Source organism: Neofelis nebulosa, chromosome 15, assembly GCF_028018385.1.
Source record: "Neofelis nebulosa isolate mNeoNeb1 chromosome 15, mNeoNeb1.pri, whole genome shotgun sequence".
NCBI classification, from domain to species: Eukaryota; Metazoa; Chordata; class Mammalia; order Carnivora; family Felidae; genus Neofelis; species Neofelis nebulosa.
In genome coordinates, this window is record NC_080796.1 from 21,460,625 (window position 1) to 21,473,472 (window position 12,848).

Below are 12,848 nucleotides of genomic sequence, written 5' to 3' on the forward strand. Positions count from 1 at the left end.
TTCCTGTTAACTGCTACAACCACAGTAGCATCATTGACCACAAAAATGCTTTTATTCTGGCGGGGCCTGGAGCCTGTGCTCCAAGTCTTGATGGAGACAGACACAGAATTATATTTAAACCAACCTCATGAAGTGGGTTGCAGATGCTCTTTCTCCCAGACAACCCTTCAGAACAACTTCCTGTTCTCATGAGGAACAAACCCGAATGAATTACTTTATGCAGAAAAGACAGAAAAAAGAGAGTGTCATTTCCTCTGCTGAGATTACGACTTGACACTCATTCATTTAAGTCAGACGTTTAATAGAAAGGGGGAAGTTCGGACAGACAGCTAATTATGGAGAAGATGATGCGTTTAATTTTAGAAACACTGAATTTCAGTATCTATGGAGGTCAACTAGTATTGGGATGCATGGTATTAGTTTGTCTTTTAGCATGCTGAATTTGAGGTCTGGGGGGACTTTTATGTAGAGGTGTCCAGTTGACAGGACTGACACACAGGGGAGACGTCAGGGTCACCGTTACAGATTTGGGTGTTATTCTTGTTTTTAAAGCTCTGAGAGGTGGTAGAGAAACACATGGACTGATAAAAGCAAAGGCTGAGGATTGAGCCTTGGGTTGTACCCAATTTAGCAGAAGGAAGGAGGAAGTAAAACCAATGAAAGAGTAAGATGAGCATGTGTAGTAGGGAAATTGTGGCAATACAGTCTCTTGCCTGCTAAGGCGGATAGAATTCTGCGAGTGTAGGCGTAGTTGTGAGTGTCTCTGGCTAATGAGAGACTGGGAGCATGAAAGCTGAGCAAAAGCCATCTGACTTGGTGACCAGGAACCACTGGGGACAATTGAGAAGCTAGTTTCAGTGGACTGGCATGAACTGGAACTGAGTGCCTGTGATTAGGGAGAGATTTAGTAGTGAGTAAATGGGGGAGAGGGAGACAGACAACCTTTCAAAAAATGCAGGGAGGAAATGAAGAAAGAAAAAGAACTCCAGGATTAAAGTCATTGTTACCAAACTCCGGTGAAACGACTTCAGGGCTCTTCACTGCTCTGGCCCTGGGATGCCTTGGATTTTGTGATATTTATTGGCTAAGTAGGCTCCACACCCAGTGTGGAGCCCAGTGCGGGGCTTGAACTCAAAACCCTGACTGAGATCAAGACCTGAACTGAGATCAAGAGTCGGAGGCTTAACCAACTGAGCCACCCAGGCACCTCTGATATTTATCAGCTTTTTAAAAATGTGCTGTTTGTTATGATTTCTCATTCTAAAGAAGTGTTCACTTTAGTACCGTATTTCATGTTTGTCAGTTTATATTCTTTTTCCTAAAAGATGCTACTCATATCGCCTAAGCTTCTGGTCCTCTGGAAGCTTTGGGTCCTTCCCACCTTTGAATCCTTCCCGGCAAGAATCTATGTTCATGTAACAGATTCTTCAGTAAGGGGATTTCTTTTCTCTTGTCTTCTTGGGTCCAAGAACAGTTTTGGTAGAGATGACTTCTAACTTATGTTAGAACATGTTAATATGGTGGTCGTGAGCAAGCACAGCAGTTAAGTTGTCCTGAATGTTGAAAGCATACTTTAGTTTGGCTCCTCTCCATGTTGGCCTTTCTTCCTTTCCTTTAACCTCCTATTAGCACAGACTGGTTGAGCAGGTTAGTTACTAATACTTTGGAAGATATCTTAATGGGTGTGATTGAATGAACCTTTGTCATCTTGAAGTTCTGTATTTGTTGCAAAGAATAGGACTTCAAGGATAAGGGAGGCAGGGCTGGAAGAATCAATTAGTATCTGGGACAAGGCAGGGGAAGTGGCGGCAGAGAGAGAATGGCCATGGGGAGGAGGTGAGTAGCTCTAAGGAAGAATAAGTGAGCCAGCCATCATAGAGGTTTTGTCCAGGTAAGGGGTCTGGAGTGGGGGTGGCTGGATTTTCTGGGATTGGCCAAGGACACGGGCCCAGACTCACAGGACAAGGGAAGAGTTGAAGTTATACGGAAGAATACACAAGAGAGAGACAGAAGTGCAGAAAGTGAGGTGATGTCAGGGGTGAGTGTGGCTGCCTCAGAGACACCTCCAGAGCACCCCGCTCACAGGAAGAGCTTGTTTGATCACTGACTCATTGTGGGCCTGCTCTTCCTGTGCTTTAGTTTCCCCTTCTGTAAGATGAGAAGCACCACAAAGGGCTGTGCGGAGGAAAAGCTAAGAAAAATAGACCCAAAACACTAGTGGTAGATACATTCTCCTATGGTTTCTATGGCAATAATCTTGGGCTGAAGTTTAAAAAAACCATATAAAGTGAGTAAAATACTTGTCTACTTGTTAGTAAAGTGCATTTCAGATTGAGATTTTTCTCTTACGAGGGGTTGTCGCTAAAAGAGAGTTTTCCTCAAGAAAACCCCCAGTCTCAGGGTCTCTACTTTGTCATTGAAATGCAGAAGCTGAATTTGGCACATATTTTTTGCTGTAATGAAATAGATGGTAAACAAATATTAGTTCTCTCATGTCAAATAATATCTATTGAGTACCTACCATGTGCCACCATGCCAGCATTGTAATTCTATCTCTGGTGAGACTACAGATAGAAAGGGTAGATTCAGCCTTAAATAAGTGTAGCAAGGGGTACCGCTAATTACAGTCACATGAGACTAAGGCTCTGTGTATTCCACAGGTATGCTCTGACAGATCAGACAAGGAATGGGAACGCAGGGTACAGATGTCAGACAAGTTCCACAAAGGAGCTGACACATGAACTGGGCCATGGAAATGTTCAGTGAGGAGGAGCTCAGGGAGTGAAATGAAGGGCAGGAAGACTTGGGAGGAGGATTTTCCACTTTGGCATTACATCTCAAGTCAGATTATTAGAATGATAATTTCTTAGAAGCTGACACCATATCTGATTCATCTTTGCATGTCCCAGTGACTTTTCCTAGACCTTTGCCCCCAGTGGAGCCACAACAATTCACTCTCTGGTCTAAAAATGATTCAGTAGCCTTCCATTGATTATGAATAAAATCCAGCGCTTTCTTCTGGACTTTGAAGCCCTGCATGAAATGTGTCAATTTTGAACTGCTCTTTCCTTCTTGCCATGTGACTCTAACACTTATTTTGTGATTGGCTGTTCTCCCTCTCCAGGTTTCCATGTTTCCTCAGAGGGGTCTTGTTTGACCAGCTTATTTAGGTAGGCTCCTCATCCTCTATCATGATTTTCTTTATTGTTGTATCCTATTACTAAAATATTTATTGAATAAGTTAAATGTTGATTCAAATAACAATAATGATATTAGCAAAAGTTAATATTTGTTGAGTGCTTATTAGATACTGGACATTATGCTTTTTTTTAATTTTTAATTTTTTTGTAACTTTTTTTGCGGCAAGGATACTTTAGATCTATTTTTAGCAAATTCCAAGTATATATTATTAAGTATAGTACCATGTGGTACATTAGATCTCTAGAATTTTCTCATATTGCAACAGAAAGTTTGTATGTATGCTGTATGCTTATTTTATTATAGATATTACCCCATTTAGTCCCCAGAGTAAACTCATGAGGTAAGTAGTATTATTATTTCTATTTTACACAAGGGGAAACTAAAACTTGAGAGGCCAAGCAGATTGGCCAGGAAACACAACTAATGATATAGTGACAGTTTAGAAATCAGGAAGTCTGACCTCAGAGCCTGTGCTCTTAAACATATTTACTTAATACTTTTAAATACTACTTCTTGAAAGTGTATAACTGCACAAAGCATTAGCAAATGATTACCATATATTTATTTCAGAGCAGCCTTGTATTCTGTGAATTTTTGTTATTCAAAAATTGTTTTAAATGTTTATTTATTTATTTTGTTTATTTATTTTTGCGCGCGTGCGCACACACACACACACACACACACACACACACGCAAGAGTCGGGGAGGGGCAGAGAGGGGACAAGATGATATGAGGCAGGCTGTGTGCTGGCAGGAGGGAGGCTGATGCAGGGTTCAAACCCATGAACCATGAGATCATGAACTGAGTCTGACGCTTAACTGACTGAGCCACCCAAGTACCCTTGTATTCTGTGAATTTTTAAATGATCAAGGATATTAGTTTAGAATATTTTGCTACAATTTCTATTATCATCCATGGCATCAAATAATATTCTTTGTTCATTAGCAAAAAGAAAAATGAACTGAATTCTCTCCTCTTTACTTCTCACATTTTCCTTGCCCACAATTTATGTGATGCTAATGGGCTTGTATTCCGTGGAGAGTTCCCAAGCAAATGCATCTCAAACATTTCTGTGCATAAGAATTACCTGAGGATCTTATTAAAATGCAGTTTTTGATTCATTAGGCCCTGATAGGGTCTGAGAGTCTGCATTTCTAATAAGCTCCCAGGTGAGCTGATGCTGTTAGTTGGGGGTCCATACTTGAGCAGCAGGGTTCTAAGGAATGAGTATAACATCAAATACTTGGGTTTTTTTTTTTCTCTCCTCATCAGGGGAAATAAGTTCTGATAATTGGGCATCTGGGTACAGATGTTGGTAAGGACTGAGGATTAGGATACATAATTATACTAGAATTTAATCTCCAGGAGATCAGGGTTCTTTTCTGTCTTCTTCACCAATATGTTCTGAGTTCCTGGCACAGAGAGCTCCATAATTGTTGAAAGAAGAGAATTTGTCCTTGCTTGGGGAGAGTAGATAAGAATTTATAGCCTCATTCTCCCATTCCTTCCCAGTTTTGTGGTTGAATGGAATCTACATACCTTTTCATTTTTTTTAGGAAAGTGAAAATCCCTTCCTATATAGCTACTCACCTGAAGAGAGGCATAGGAGACCTATGTGGGAGAAGGAGAGAGAAAATGGGATCCTAAGACTTGAACTTCTACTTTGTTTTTTTTTTTAATTTTTTTTTTCAACGTTTATTTTTATTTTTGGGACAGAGAGAGACAGAGCATGAACGGGGGAGGGGCAGAGAGAGAGGGAGACACAGAGTCGGAAACAGGCTCCAGGCTCTGAGCCATCAGCCCAGAGCCCGACGCGGGGCTCGAACTCACGGACCGTGAGATCGTGACCTGGCTGAAGTCGGACGCTTAACCGACTGCGCCATCCAGGCGCCCCTGAACTTCTACTTTGATTAGTAGTCAAGTCCCTTTTGGATTTGTCTTTTTTCATTTAAAGCCATGTGCAGAGATGGTTCCCTAATGCTCTGGAATTGAGAGGGTTCCTGGACACATTCATTCATTATGTATGTGAAAGCACCATTCTAGGGACTTGAGATGCGTTGGTGAACACACAAAGAAAACTTCTATCCTTATGGAACTTTTATTGTAGCTAGTGGAGACAAATAATAAATGAATAAGTATATGTGATAAGGAGATAAATGAATAGGTGATAAGGGGAGATATCGATCAGGGTAGACAAAAAGACAAAAGGACAAAGGAAGTGTAGATCAAGGTAGGAGAGTTAGTTATAAGAGTATGAGGTGGAGGGAGGTCATAGTATTAAATAGGGTGGTCAGAGTAAGTCTCATTGAAAAAAATTACATTTGGGTAGAGACTTGGGGAGAGTAAGGGAGATTTTAGGGCTTTGTTACCAAGCTGAGGTGACAACTGGTGCAAAGGCACCTGAGGTAGCAGAGTTGCTGGCATATTCTCAGGATAGCAAGGAATTCAGTGTCGAAAGTGAACTGAAGAATGAGGAGAATTATAGGAAGTAAGTCCCTCATCTATTCCCCTTTCTTTAAACTGTCCTGGTGATTCAGGATGATGGTGCCTGTTCTTTCGCAGATTTATTTGGAACTGATGGCCAAATAGTTTCCCCTTACAAATATGGGATTCTGATTGGTTGTTCTTGGTAAGGGAGTACAAGGGTAGAGAAGGAATCAATTCATTTAACAGCTTGTAATTTTTTTTTTAGTTTATTTATTTTGGGAGAGAGAGAGAGCGAGTGAGCAAGTGGGACAGGGGCAGAGAGAAAGAGAGAGAGAGAGAGAGAGAATATCCCAAGCAGGCTCTGCACTGTTAATGCAGTGCCTGATACGGGGCTTGAATTCATGAACCAGGAAATCATGACCTGAGCAGAAGTCGGATGCTTAACTGACTGAACCAGCCAGGTGCCTCAATCATTCAACAGTTTAGAGTAAAGACATGGATTGGTAGTGGGGGGGATGAGGCTTAAGATTAAGTTCTGGTTGACACTGTAACCTTGGCAAAACACCTCACTTTTACCTTTTATTTGTAAAAGGAGATGACTGGATTTGATAATCTCTAAAGATCTTTTCTCATAGTGACATTTACTTCTAAGGGTTACCAAAAGCCCTCTATTAGCACAGTCAGCACTGTGCTAGGTGCTTCAAGCACCTTCAGGAAGTTTGTAGTCAACTTGGTAAGACAGGATCTATATATAAAAGTGAAAGTTCCATGGGCACCTGGGTGGCTCAGTCGGTTAAGTGTCTGACTTCAGCTCAGGGCATGATCTCACAGCTTGTGAATTCGAGCCCCGCGTTGGACTCGGTGCTGATGCCTCAGAGCCTGTATCCTGCTTCAGCTTCTGTGCCTCCTTCTGTCTCTTCCCCTCCCCAACTTGCTCTCTCTCTCTCTCTCAAAAATAAATAAACATTAAAAAAATTTAAAAAAGTGGAAGTTCCAGATCAGCCCTGTGAGATGAGGTGGTAAAAACCATTTCTAGAAAAATATCTGGGTCCAGAGCTGGATTCACATCCCTTTAGAGATGGACAAGTGGAGCTGGCAGAGAGACATAGACAAAGGCAAGGAATGGTAATGTTATTGGTGTTCTCACTATAGCTGAGCAGATGTTTCATAGGGGAAGGTTAGGAAACAAGTTAATGGACGGGGCCTGTACATCTTTTTAGTATCTTATTTTAGTCCATAGCTGTGATACCCCCCTCTCAACAAACTATAATTTTGAGTCATTGAGAAGAAACAAAACTAAAAAATTATTCATCCTTTTGGAGGTAGCCACCCTACCTCTTCCCTGCTCTGGGTGGTACTTACAAAGAGGGTACACCCAGAGATGGGCAGAGAGAAAGAGAGTATGAAGCACTGTTTAGATAGACAGGGTCAGACTTCAAGGAGAGTGCTCCTTGGCCCTGTGCCGTGGCTTACGTGTCTTCCCTGTGCAGGGGGAAGGCATTTTTTGTAGTATTCACTTGGATAAGTCCCCTTATTAAGATATCCATAGCATATGCAATATGTACATCTTCTCTCCACTTCTATAACTTTATACCTTGCATCCTAAGGAGAAGGAATACAAGAGGAGCTTGCTGGCTTACCCAGCTCAGAGCCACCCAGACAACTCACAGGTGAAACGCTTGTTTCCTGGGAGAATCTATAGGAACAAGCACGTGTGCATGTGGAGGGCTGCTGAACAAAGGGGCCATGGCACAATGTACTGAATGAAAAATGCAAAGAGAGCGCCTTGGCTGTGCCCCCTTCCTCAGCCACTTTCCCAATCTACATGACATTCTTTCAGTGATGTGCTTATGCCCTGTATCCTGGCTCCTTCAAAGTACACTTTGTTACCTTCCACGACTTCACTTCAGGAGACTGGCCTGGGCTTGTCTAATGTTAGGGTGAGCCAGTTGTTAAAACCAGTCCTTCAGCTCCTGACCTTTCATTCTCCTAGCTTTACCTGTCTGAGCTCTCATTCCAAGACACCAAAAACCCCTTTCCTTCCAGAAGAAAAGAAAATTGCTTTTGTGTGAGTCCGGTTGTGTGAAAGAAAACACACTTCCTGGCAGGGTGCTGTGGTCTGATCTGAAGATGGCTTTGGTTGAGGTTTCAAGAATTTTCATAACGAACAAGGGCTATAAGTAGATGAGCCTTAGACCAGAGTTGCTTTTGGTAACTTCTGTTAACTCCTAAACAGACATTTAGGGGGATGGATGATTCATCTCAACATGTCCTGGTGCCGTTTTACCATAATTGCAAGAGGCTATACAAAAAGAGAAAAGCAGTGATGATTATTGGAGAAATCAATCATAGTCAGACAGTCTTTCCTGTCTTAAAATGCTGTGGTTATAGCCACTGGACAGAAACAGTTTGTTTTGTTTGTTTTTCATTTGATAGACTTCTTCCATGAAGCCAGCTCCTCCTTATCCAGTCCAAAGGGTGGGGGGAAAGGAAAAAAGAAGAACACAAAACCCAAAACTGCCCTCCCTCCCCACCATGACTACCACATTAAACATCCAATTATATTCTAAATTTTATACGCCATAAATGAAGGACACTCCCTTTAGATGACTTGGTTAGAGGAGTCTGTAATAATTTAACATGATTATTGGTTGTTTTCAATCTTTTTCTTCTCAAGGAAAACATAACTCAGGTCATTTGCTTGTACCTGTACCTTGTATATAGTGATTAATAGTTATTAAGTATAGATATAGCAGCAAATATAAATGAAATAGGTTCTCCCTGATTGAGAGTATAGACATGTTATTTAATTGTGCCAGTGAATAAAGTCCTCTATCTGGACCATATTAGGGCCAATGAGGATCACATGTTGAAATGGCCTACAGTGCCCCGTTGGGAGCAGAATAAACAATGATTGCCAAGATGGCGTGACCTTAATGGAGGATTACCTGCATTGACGTGAGGAGCACAGGCAGTGGGATAGAAGCCTTTTTTCAGTTCAGTTTTATTTTTGTGACCTCATCGAAGATCACCTCTAGTAATCTCAACAGTACATTGTGGTCATTTTATGGGCTTCAGGAAAGAGGAGAAAAGTGCAACATTATATGGGTCCCCACACCCAAGTAGGAGTTTAGGGTAGTTCACCCAGCTGGAAAACCACAAGGGTCAGGTGTGTGTGTTGGTCTTAAGCCCTCAGTTGTGTGTATAACTATCTCAAGTATCTAAACTCAGTGTTGTAAATTAGGTCCCAAGATTTCTGAGCCCGCTTAAATCTGATCAACGTATTTTTTCTACAGGGAGAGTAAACTTTGCTCTCTCTCATGTACCTCAAAATGAACGTCCCTCAAACTAAACTCATGGTCCTCCTCTCCCTCCCTACCACCAATTCTACTTTCCTTGTCCTGAATTTCAGTAAATGGCATTGTCCTCCACCCCTCTGTGTAGGTCAGAGATCTTTGGGTCCTTTCTGATTTCACTTCTCCTTCACCCCTATATCCAACCCATAGTTAGGTCTACCAGTAAAATTCTCTCCATCCTCTCAGATGTCTTCCCATCCTCATCCTTTTTCACCTGTTATTCTGGCCACACTCTTGAACTCCAATAACTCATTTGTCACCCTAATATTGGAATGTTCTTTTAAAATCACATGATTGTGCCACTCATTCCTTTGCTATGGGTTTTCATTGACTTAGTTTAGCCTCAGATTCTTAACACAGCTTACCCCTACTGAACCTCAGTTGAACCTCAGTTACCCCTCCTGAGTTGAACCTCAGTTGAACCTCCTGAACCTCCTGCTTGCTCTGCTCCAGCTTTACCTCATGTTTTTCAGTTCCTCAGATATAGCAGATGACACATAGTCTCCTGCTACCTCCAGGCTGTCCCTTTACCTGGAAACTACCAACCATTCCTCCCTCCTTTTTCCCTCCTCCTCAGCCACACATTTATACACACACATGTTTGGCTTAAATAACCTTCATTCACTACTCAGCTTAAATATCACTTTATTCAGGAAGGTCGTCTCGGGTCCCCCAGACTTTATTAGGTCTCCTAGTTATAAGCTCTCATAGTCTCCAATGTTCTCACACTAGAAATTTCTTAATTATTTGTGTTCATGTATTTCATGTGTGTCTTCCCCACTGGGGTTTGCACTCCATAAGGGAGACTTCTTTTTCTTTTCACCACAGTGGACTCAAGTGCCTTGTGTTGTGCTTGGCACATAGGAGACACCCAAAAGACATTTTCTGCTTAATGCTGATTCCCTGTGTCGGGATGGTTTTGCCAGCAAGTAGCAAAATTCCCAGACTCAAATATGCCTTGAAGATAAGGTTTGGAATTCTTTCACTTCTCTGAAAGCTCAGAGGCAGGACAATACTTCTTGGTTAGTATGGATTTAGCAGCCCAGTGGAGTCCTGCAGCCCTGCAGTCCTGCAGGGTCCTCTGCTTTCTACTGTGCTGGCTTCTTGACTCACTTTCCCTGTGTGGTCATCAGATAGCTCCCAGGATCTGCTGCACTGCCCAGCCAGGCTGAGAAGGAAGTGACTACATTCATGGACATGTTACAGGGAATCTAGGTTTAGGGTCTCCAGAACTAAAACAGCCCCAAGCGTGGGCTGTGGCATTCCCTGCCTCCTGGTACCACTAATTCAGCACTTTTAAAGACCCCCAAGATTCCATGAAAACCAGCACTTAGGTGATGTTATTCACTTAAGATATTTTAAATAAAATGTTGGCTGTTGATTAATTAACTGGCCTCTGTATACAGAGAGTAAGGAGAGACCAAAGAAAGAGGCAGGCCACTTTTTAATGGGGAGTGGTGAGGAGCCTACAGTGACCTGGGTCCCTCCAGAGGGTCAGCCAGTGGTCATGTCCTCTTAACGACCTCCTCCAACATTGGCCTGCTTCACCTTTTTTGAAATAGCTATGAAGGCGTCTTGAATGTTTGGCTGTTCTAGTACCTTTTGAAATACCACCTTATTTTCATTTTGGAATAACATGGAGATGCTTAGGTTCTGAAGCTAAACAAGCAGTCCTCATGTATGTATTCTCCTTTAGGTAATAGGCTTGAAGTATACTGAGTTTTAACTTCATGGTTAATTAAAAAGAGTCTAAATACCCTTCCAGGAGGCTGTTGGAACCAATTGTTAACCTTCAGATCCTTTACTTTAACACAACATTTAAACTCATATATATGGAGAGAAAGAGAGTAGTGGGGGGGAGAGAGTATAGATTTTGAGAGTAAAGAAATCAGGAGTTGACTTTTGGGAGTAAAAGAGTGGCAAGTACTGTGGCCAGGACTTAATTCATGTTGAGTGAAGAACTCTTGGACAGTTGAAATAAATCAAGGTCCTTGGTTGGCTTCTTTTTTATTATTATTATTATTATTTATTTTGAGATAGAGCATGCACACACGTGAGATAGAGAGCGAGCGAATGAGCATGTATGGGCATGTGCACTGGAGTGGGGGAGGGGGCGTGTGGAGGATCCCAAGCAGGCTCGAGGCTACCAGCTCGGAGCCCAACATGGGGCTCAATCTCACGAACTGTGAGATCCTGACCTGAGCCCAAATCAAGAGTCAGACACCCAACTGACTGAGTCACCCAGGTGCCCCTGGTTGGCAGCTCCTGGCCAGAGGCATGACAATGAGGTTCCAGTGTATCTATATTAGAGCTCATTCTCTGTGATATGTCTATTTTTTATTTTTCTGCTTATGACTTGATTAGACCCCATCGTGGTTCTTTTTTACCTGTATTTATTTTGTTGCTCTTAAAGCTACTTAGCACTTTAAAGATATTGGGGAAATTTGTGTTTTTTTCAAGTAAAAGTTTGCTCTCCGAGTGGGAGGAGGGGGCGGGGGTCACTGTGGGTATTCCCTCTCCTACTGATTTCTGAGTGAGAAGACACCTACTTTAGCTGACAGGCTGAAAACAAACTAAACAGCTGGAGCTTGTTCTTTTGATCTCGGCGATGTAGTATTTCCCCATCGCGTGTTTGCTGAGCATTGATTTCCACGGCAGATATAAGATGTCTGAGCATGTCAGTCACTCTTTCCCTTTGTTTGTCAACTTTTACTTTTTGTTTAATCAGGCAACCCCATGTGGGTGGAATCTTATTCATTGTTCCAAGTTGTGCATAATCAGACCACTTCAGGGTGTTTGCAGAGTTCTTGGTGCATAAAGAAATCCTGTCTCTGGGGGCTCCTCAGCTGCTGATCTGATGGGTATTTTCCACGTTAGCTTTGCAGGCTGAGCTATCTCCTTTGTGAGGTTGGGAGACAAGGTCTGGGGAAGACATGAGAAAACTGCTTTTCTCTTTCTGCTAACCTAAGCATTTGTCTGTAAGATAGCTGCAGAAAGCCTGAGGGCTAATGTGGGCATTAATTTGGAGTTGACCCAGCAGACTGGCTGATTGCAATAACTTTTCCTTTATCTTTGTTTTGTGTATGTCCTTTCTGAAGTTTCAGTATCAACAGAAGAGGTTTCATTTCTTAAATTTTATTTATTTATGAGAGAGAGAGAGAGAGATCAAGAGGGAGCTAGTGAGTGAGCAGGGAGGGGCAGAGAGAGAGAGGGAGAGAGAATCCTAAGAAGGCTCCACCCTGTCAGTGCAGGGACTGACTCGGGGCTCCATCCACAAACTGTGAGATCATGACCTGAGCCGAAATAAGAGTCGGGTGCTTAATTAACTAAGCTCCCCAGGTGCCCAAAGGCTGAATTTCTTAATGAATGAGCTCCATTCAGTAGTCAAGAGTATTTGAGTACTTTCAGGTTGAAGAATGAAAGAATCAGAAAAAGGCAAACTCATTTCATTGAGTAGAGAATGACTCTTCTTTTACACTTGCCACTTATGCCCAAAAGATTGATATGATAGAGTAAAATTACTTTATACACTTGAAAAACTAAATTCAATCTGAAAGGGTTTAATAATGGCTTTTAAGAGAGAATCTGGTTTACTTAGCTCATGTGTTCCTCCAGTTCTATCCCAGAAGCCAAATTGATCTTTAAAACACATAAATTAGATGACACGATTTCCTCGTATTAAACCCTTCAATACCTTTCTATTGCTCTGAAGATAAAATCTTAACATGGCCTTTCTGACCTATATTGTCTGACCTCTGCCTTCCCCTTCCAGCCTCATCTCATGCTAGCTTCCCCATCACCTACTATGTTCTTTTTTTTTTTTAATTTCAACCTTTTTATTTTTATTTTTTTTCAATGTATGA